Here is a 9,630-nt window from a genome sequence, read left to right as displayed (position 1 = left end):
TTTTGGTTTTTCTCCAGTACCGGGAACCGAACTCATGACCTTGCGCTTGCCAGGCAGGCGCTTTGCCACTGAGCTAAATCCCCAGCCTCTCTCACCTCTTGACGAACCACTGATGACCATGGCTGGCTTGCAAGAGATGGCGAGGAAAAAGTAGTGGAGGAAAAGGGTCTGACTGAGAGATGTCAGTGGGTGCTGAAGAGTGAGGTGTGCGAAGAGGGGAAGGGCTCTGTGCGCCATCAGGTTGTGAGATCCTGAGAAACTAGGCCCAGCGAGGCCGACTGTGTGTAAGAAGGGTTGTTGGCGGTGACGCACTGGGTCTCCTTTGAACCCAAGGAAGGGGTTAGTCCTAGTTTTAGGACAGTGTTTCTTTCATTCTAGCTTTTTTCTCTTTTTAATCTAATGGATGCTTCTAAGATATGTTTTTCTTAGTTAAGATGCATGGCAAGATTTGGCAATGAAATTTACTCAAATTACTGACTCAATGATCTTTGCAAAACTGGGAACAGTAATTCTTTCTTTTGGTCTAAGGCTTTCTCATTCTGTATAAGTGTGTTTATACAAACAGATGCATATATTTATATATATTGATATTTGTCCATGTTGGTAAGTATATCTTTACACTATCATTTTTATTTTCTTAAGAGTATTGCCATATCTGTGTGTCACTTGAGTATTTTAAAAACTAATTAACCATCGATGCATGAGGCGTAGTTTTCAGTTTTTAATTATGACATGAAAACCATCCTTACAGAAATGTGTGGAGACTCAGATCTGATTATTTCTTTAGGAGAAACAGTTTGAACTAGAGCTCCTGCCAAAGGACATACACCCATTTTAAAGGCTCTTGATACCCACTGTCAAACTGATTTCCACAATAATTTTATCAGTTTATACTTCCAAGGCAACTTGGGTGTGTCCCTCCCCTCACAAATTTTTTTAGCAGTGGGTGTGGGTGATCTTTTTAATCTTTCTAAGTTTGAAGAATTAAAGCTGTATTATTGTTTACCTTTATTGTGAGTGCTAGTTAGGCTAAATGTCTATTCACACGTGTAGTGCTTTTGTATTGGGTGTTTGTGTGTGATAATGAAATGCTGAGCTCTACCCTGTGTCCATGGCCATGTGTGGCATGTGGGCTTTGGGAAGTGGGATGAAAGTTGTTGGCTGGTAGATATTGCTCTTATCCAGACTTGAAAGGGGGTATGGGTGTGCAGCAATGGGAATAAGAAGATTCTCAGATATCAGATAATTTCACAAGATGTGGTCAGGGGTTGAGTGAGTGCAGAGGCATAAGAGAAGGACACAATACAGGTGATCTTAAGACTTGGAACATGAACTGCAAGGACAGTGACTGGATCAGAGGAAACAGTAAGCATGGCCAGGAAGACTGACCTTACCTCTGGAAGCGAAGAGGCCAGCAAGCGGAGATGCCATTTCATATCTTATCTTTCTTCCCTCCACCACTCCTATTCTAAGCCCCATCAGGGTGCTAATGTTCATCTGTTTGCCCAAGGGTTTTGCACACAGGTCTCTCAACACAGAAAACATTTCCTTCCCACGATGGGGCTTAGCATGGATGTCCCTTCTGTCACTCATGCTCATCTACCTACTTCCTGCTACATCTTCTCTGGGTGCTTCCACTTTGCTCCTGTCCCTTCCCACGTGCTAGCCCTTGTCACCCTGTAAAGCTGAAGACAATGTTGAGGTTGGAGTTCAGTTTACGTGGGCGCGTGTTTGAGTTTTAATACCTGTGAGACTTTCAGTCATTTTATTTCTCATATATTTTTTATGAAATATTTCTTTTACTAAAATGTTATGTTTACATTGGACTGTTATGAGTCTTGAATGGAGCATATACAACTTGCTGTAACTTGGGTAATCTTATCGCTATCTGGAAAATGAGGATAATATTCTTTTCTTATAGAGTTGTTGGATGGAGTCCATATTGTCTTTGAAAATCACCGTGATCAATACCCATGTCATACTGTGAGCTGCTGTGCTGATGCTGATAATGCATACAAATATGAAAATTACTTTACAGATATTATAAACCTTTGGAAGGTGAGGACTATGTCTTACTCATACTGGATTCCCAGCATCTAGCAGAGCAGCTCCCATGTAGATCTTAGCTGTAATTTGTTGAATGGATACCTTTGAGTTTCCATCAGCTCCCTAGAGCCAGGGAGGACAGGACAGGAGACCAGCAATTGAAAAGCAGCTAGGAAAGTGGAAGCTGGGGGAGGTCTCTGAATTGAGCGTGATCCTTTCTGACTTCTCTCTTTCATTACTCTCTGCTTCTTTGGTCACAAATTACATGTCAGCTTGTAAAACAAGTATGCATTGTCTCGGTGACCTTTTCATTCCTGCATGATTAAAATAGTTTGGCCGTTCTCACTTGCTGAGGGATGAAACTGCTTCTACTTTTCTTGAGCTGAGAGAGATTCTGCAGAAGAAGATGTAAGAGGTCAACAGCAAACTGGAGGAAAAGGGATAACCTTGAGCAGTGGGAAAGACACGCTGTTGTTAGAGCAATCCAAGCTCCCTTCAGATCTGAGCTTGTGCTTTGCTAGTAAGTGAGTGGTTTCTCCTTCCTGAGCAGCACCTTCTCAGGGATACACTGTGGTTTTATTCCTTACCTTGGCTTCACCCACAGCGTTACCCTGTGACTGCTTTAAAATGGATGAAGGGCTTTTGCTGCTTTAAGAAATAAAAGGGAAAGTCACCTGTATCCACGAAGATTAGAATGAGCTATAGCTGGAACGCAAGAACAGTGTGAAATCAGACAGGCATTTCTTTCTGTCTCCTGTAAAGCCCAGACTTAAGCAGAGCAGAGCCGGTGTGGCAGCTGCACATGGATCTGAGACCTGGCTGTTCCTGTGTTCAGCTTTCTGTGCTTCCTGCATAGATTGCAGCTCTGTGGTCCCAAGGAGAAGGAGCTGCAGGCATCACGGGGACTGCAGGCATCACGGTTGCTGGTGAGGTGGTGGCAGGACACAGCCTGTCCTCCTGGTACTTCCCAGAAATTGCACACGACTTGCTTACAACCCATCGAGTTGTGGTATAGTCACACAGTCACACAAGCTGCCAAGGGGCTTAGGGAATGTGCTTGTCCTCTGGAATGTCATGCCCAGCTATAATCCAAGCGTTCTAAAATTAGGGAAAAAAAGGGGAGCTAATATGGGAGCAACTGGTTTGAGATGCGGAAAGTTAGGCCTGTGTAAGGTCACACAGCTCGTAACAGTGGAGCTGAAATTGGATCCTGTTTTTTGTTCCTTCCTTTCTCCTTTGTTTTTGTTTTTGTTTTTTTTTTCACAGAAAAAAACAAATTTGATTTTACTTGCATTTAATAGACATAAAGAAATAGAAGTAAAGTTGAATTTCACAAGTTTTAGATAAATGCTTCTTCTTTACAACATGAAGATAACAACTACCTGTGAAGAATTCATGAGGCATGTGTGGTTGCCTCAATTGATGCCTATTTCATTCTAGGATTTACATGGCAATGATAACATTAATGTAAAACATCTAATAAGACATGAAATATAATAGTTATTTTTTTAGGCGATTATAAGCCTGTGGAAGATAGGGACTGTGTTTTACTTATACTGGATTCCTGGTATCTACCAGTGTCTCCCATGTAGATGCATTGCACTCATTAGTTTTCAAACCACCTATTTAAATTTTATCTAGCATCTATTGGCTCCTGCCCATCTTTTAAAAATATCATGACGTTCATTTTTATAAATCATCAGGATTCATATTTATATTTCATCTTCTGATCTTTATTCCTACTGCTATATTTATTACTACTGTATTTAAAATGACTTGGTGCTCATCCCACATTGCTTCATCTTAGTTTCTTTATAGTGAAGGGATTTATTTTGATTTTTGTCTCAATTGGCTGAATTTATCAATTCATCAAAAATAAGTTTTTTTCTTTCTCTCTTCTTTTTTTTTTTTAAAAAAGGGTTCCTGGACTACAAAAGTCCATGAGTTCCTTTTCTATCTCCAAGTTGGTGACATTTTTTATTCTTGAAGTTCAGTTATTAATATCACAGCATTCATTGTCAATCAGGACTTGCAAATTGTGCTGGAAAATGATGTGTCCAGTTAATGTATAGATTTCCTGTTTTATTCATTTCATTTTTAATATGTGATTAGTATACATTTAAATAATTTGTTCTTTGTTTCACTTGTACACTAACTACTTGTATTAGATATCCCCAAAATAGATTGGTTTAAAACAACAGAAATGTATTCTTTGCAGTTCTGGGGCTACTAACTCAAACTAGTGTATGGGCAGAGCTGACTGCTCCTAACAGTGTGGAGGGACAGTCTGCTCCAGGTCTCCTACCTCCTGTAGGAGCTGGTAATGCTTGGTGTCCTTGGCTTGTGGTTGCCTCAGGCTATTTGGCCTCTATATTCACCTGGCCCTCTCCTCTTTGAATGACTCAAAAATACTGATAGGGTGCCTCAGACTGCATCTTGGGAGAGGGGGAGGAAGGGTGATATAGCAGAGCCAGCCAGAGCAGGCCTCTCCTATTGTTCACTCCGACACCAGAGAGCTCTGACATAGCATAATACCCTGCCCACCTCCCACCACCCACCACCAACTCTGGCAAAAGAAACCCTTTGTAGAATCTGGGGGCTGTGCTGGCATTAGGGTGAAGGTCTTTGGACAGTGACTGAAAAAGAACTGCACACAGGGGACAGAAAGGTGCCTGGGCCAGAGGACTTCTGGCAGTGAACTACAAGGAAACACATGTTGGAGGGCAAACATGGAAATGACCATGGGATTCGCCTTACATTAAGGGGAGCAGGAGTAGGTGGTGGAAATCAGTGGTCATTGAGAAGTTGGGCAAAGACCATAGCCTTCCCACCCCAAGTTAACTGACCTCTGAACAGATACAGGTCCCTGTAATTAGCCACATGCAAAGCATGGCTTATAGGATGGAGGCAGGCTGACAGAGCTTCCTGGTAGGATGGCCTGCCTGCTAAATGGTATGCAATTAAGCAAATTACTTAGTGGGTAGGGGCTTGGAAGCATGCAGTCAGAGTCTGTTGGGGAGATGCTTCAGCTTTCTGCTATGCTAGCTGCATCGTTTTTGTTTTGTGTGTCATTGCTTAGATCTTGTTTTATTATCTTTTTCTTGCTTTATTATTTTTTATCAATTTCATTTTATTTTTTATTAGTTATTTCTCATTTGTACTCTTGAATAATAAGTGGGTCACAGAAAAAAAATGAAGAAAAAATTAGACAGTTCTTAGAATTAAATGATAATACCAAAACACCTTCCCAGAACCTATGGGATATCATGAAATCATTCCTGATAGGGACGTTTATAGCAGTGATTCTCAACAGCAAAAAAACAGGGCCAAAATAAATACACAATGATGCACTACACAAGAACAGTCAAAATCCAAACCCAGTACAAGAAATAAGATAATAATGATTGGAGCAGAGATTAATGAAAGTGAGACTAAAGAAAGCAATACAAATAATTAATAAAAAAGCTCTTCTTCAAAACAATAAGCAAAAGAGAGAGATCTTTAGCCAACCATACCAAAGAAAGATAGAAGAGACCTATTACAGTACAACTGGAAATGAAAAAGGTGAAATCACAATGGACATTGTAGGAGTCAGGATGATTATTGGTACTGTAACTACTTTGAAAACTTGTACTCTGGTGAATTAGAGAATCTGGAAGAAAGGAATAGATGTCTAGGCACAAATGAATTACCAAAATTATCCAAACTGAATTATCATGAAGGCATAAAAAAAGCATGAATAACTGAATAACAAGCAATGAAATTGAGGTAGTAACAAAAAACCTACTCAGGAAGGAAAGTTTGGGAATCAGTGGATTCACCGATGAATTTTACAAAAACTTCAGGAAAGACCCAATGCCAATAAGCCTCAAATTTTTCCTTATTGAAACTTAAAAGGAAGGAGTACTTCCAAACTCATTCTTAGAAGCTAGCATTTCCTTGATCCCCTGAACCTAAAAACAAAACTATAGGCCAATCTCTTTAGTCAACACAGGTGCAAAAATCTTCGACAAGATACAGCCAAACAGAATACAGCAAATCATCAAAAAGATCATATACTGTCATGAAGTAGGCTGCAGCCTAAGGATGCAAGTTTGAGTCCATACGTGCAAATACAGAAATGTAATACATCACATAACCAGAAGCAAGGGCAAAAATCACATGATCATTTCAATGAATGCAGGAAAAGTCTTTGATGAAATTTAACATCCATTCATGATTTCAAAAAATGTTCTGAAGAAAGTATATAATGACTCAACCTGAACGTACTGTTAACATCATATTAAATGTGAAAAATCTGAAAGCTTTACATCTAAGATCAGGAACAAGTCAAGGATGTCCACCGCTCAATAGAGTATAGTACTGAAAACATTACCAGAGCAAAAGAGAAAAAAGGGTTATGTATGATAAAGAAAGAAGTCAAAGTGTCAGTCTTCAAACATGATGTGATCCTTTATGTAGAAGACCCAAAAGTTCTACCAAAAGACACCCAGAAATAATAAACACGATCAGCAATACAAAATTAATAGCATTTTCTACACCAGGGATAGCAAACCTTTTATAGAACATGTGCCCAAATTGCAATCTAAAATCAGTAATTTGTCACAGACTACCAACACTGCAATTAAACCTGAATACTGAGGCTTTAGTTTAGAACAAAATAACTCATACATTAACATACTTTGTTTTAAAAGAAAAAAACAATAACACTCCTGCCATAGGTTCACCATCACTGATCTACAAAAATAATGAACCCATGGAGAATGAAATTAGGAAAACAATACCATTCAATAGCTTCAAGAAAAATTAAATACTTAAAAATTAACCTAACAAAAAAGTATGAAAGACTTCTAAAATGAAAACTACAGTGCTCTAAAAAGGAGGTCAAAAAAGACATCAGAAAATGCAAAGACATGTCCCGAGACTAAATAGGCAGAAAAAATATAGTCAAAATGGAGATGCTACCCAAATTTATATGCAGATATAATGCAATTCTAATCAAAATACCAACAGTATTCCTCACAGATTAGAAAACATCAGTCCTAAAATTTGTATGGAACCATAAGAGATCAAGAATAGCTAAAATAAATTTGGGCAAAAGAAACAAAGCACGAGGCATCTCAATCCTGGATTTTAAATATTACAAAGCTATCATGATAAAACAGTACGATAGTGACACAGAAATGATAGGTGATTCAGTGAGACAGAGTAGAGGATGCAGAAACAACCACAAGCACACTCAGCTGCCTGATCTTTGACAAATGGGCCAAAAACATACACTGAAGGAAAGAAAGATCTTCCCCATGTGGTGCTGGGAAAACTAGCTATACTTAAGCAGAAATTGAATGTAGACCTTTATCCATCACTATGTACCAAGATAAACATGAATGGATCAAAGACCTAAGTATTAAAAGACAAACACTGTATCTGCAGTAGTTAAAATAGATAAAACTCTTGAAGATATGGGCACAGATAAAGACTTTTTAAATGAAACCCTAAGTGAACAAGAAATAACATCAAGAATCAACCACTAGTATTATAACAAATTTAAAGGCTTCTATATTGCCAAGGAAACAACAAATAGATTGAAGAGACAATCTATAGAATGGGAAAAAATCTTTGGGAGCTACTACTCTGACAGAGGGCTACAATCTGGAATATATAAAGAACTTCAAAAAAATCAGACTGCCCAAATAAAGGGCAATCACAAAATACTCAAATAAATAATATAATTCATAAAATGAATAAACATTTCTCATGAGAAAAAATACATATAACCAATAAGTGCTAAAAAAATGGGCAACATCTCTGGCTTTTAAATAAATGCAAATAAACAGAACTGAACCAAACCTGTGGACAAATGGACTTAGTAGATGCTTTTAGACTGTTCCACCTAGCATCATCAGAATACACATTTTTCTCAGCTGCACATAGAACATTCTCTAAAATTGACCATATAGTAGCCCACAGAACATGCTTAAATAAATGCAAAGGAATTGAAATTATCTCATGCATTATATCTGACCATACTGCAGTGAAATTAGAAATTACAGGGAAAAGAAATTGCAAAAACTCCATAAACACATGAAAATTAAATAATACCCTTCTAAACAACCAATTGGTCATAGATGAAATAGAGCAAGAAATTAAACAATATCTACAAATAAATGAGAATGCAGATACAATATACTGGAACCTATGGGATGCAATGAAAGCTGTCCTAAGAGGGAAATTTATAGTGGTGAATTCTCATATCAGGAAAACAGCATGAGTACAAATAAAAAACCCTAAAGTTTAGGTTTTCTTTTTATTTCTGCTCAAGATGCCAGAAAAAGAAGAGCAAGACAAACCCAAAGCCCACAGAAGGGAGGAAATTCTAAAGATCAGAGCAGAAATTAATACAATAGAAATCAAGAAGAAAAAGCAAAGAATTAATGAATCGGAGAGTTGGTTCCTTGAAAAAAATACATAAAATTGATAAAAGCCTAGCCAACCTTATCAAAAAAAAAGGAAAGAAAAGACTCAAATTCATGCATTGAGGAATGATAAGGGTGAAGTAACTACAGATCCTGTGGAAATTTAGAAGATTTTCAATACTTACTTTAAAAATCTTTACTCTCATAGAATGGAAAACACAGAAGAAATGGACAGATTCCCAAATACAGATGAATTATCAATGCTGAATCAAGAAGATATAAAAATTTTCACTAAGCCAATATCAGGTAATGAGATTGAAAATGTAATTAAAAACTTACCAACAAAGAAAAATGCAGGTCCTGAAGGACTCACTGGTGAATTCTAAAGAAATTTAGAGAAGATCTAATGCCAATACTCTTCAAACTCTTTAATGAAATTGAAAGGGAAGCAATACTCTTCAACTCATTCCTGGAGGCAAGTATCATACTGATACAAAAGCAGAGAAAGATACAACTAAAAAGGAGAACTATAGACCAGTCTCCCTAATGAACATAGAGGCAAGAAATCCTCAATAAGATACTAGCAAACAGAGTTCAACAAATCATCGAGAAGATTATACACCATGACTAGGTGGGATTTATCCCAGGAATGCAGGGATGGAGAAATGGTTTTCTCATGCTCTTTCTTGGAGTTCATTTTCTACCCTGTGCCTAGAACTGCTGCACCTAATGAAGCTTATCATCACTTTTTCCTACAGGCTTCTGCAGTTTAGCAAGGTGCTCGGGAGCCTCTGCTTCCAGATAAGCAGGGCAATGTGGTCCTTCACTTCCATTTTCGTTTCTCCACCCCATGTCATTCTTTGTGCTTCCCTGAGGTCAAAAAAGAAGAAAACTATGCATTCCCCTTGTGTTTCTTCTCCAATTTGGGAGCATGATAGAATATTTCCAGAAGTCTCAGGATGCACTGGAGGATTGAAATGGACTAAAATCCTTCCCTGGTGATTACATTTTAGATATTATGGCATTCACTTTCCTTGTTTGCTTCTGACTGATTTATTTTTTAATGTTTCCCTTTATTTCATTGCTCTTGAGAAGGGGAAGAGCTTGTGGTACTATTTAATTATTCTTTACCTGAATTTCTTTTTTTGTGTGTTTTTTTTTTTTTTTT

The sequence above is a fragment of the Chinchilla lanigera genome, unplaced genomic scaffold (assembly GCF_000276665.1).
Source record: "Chinchilla lanigera isolate Chin_1 unplaced genomic scaffold, ChiLan1.0 scaffold00007, whole genome shotgun sequence".
Taxonomy (NCBI): domain Eukaryota; kingdom Metazoa; phylum Chordata; class Mammalia; order Rodentia; family Chinchillidae; genus Chinchilla; species Chinchilla lanigera.
This window is presented reverse-complemented; position numbering follows the sequence as displayed.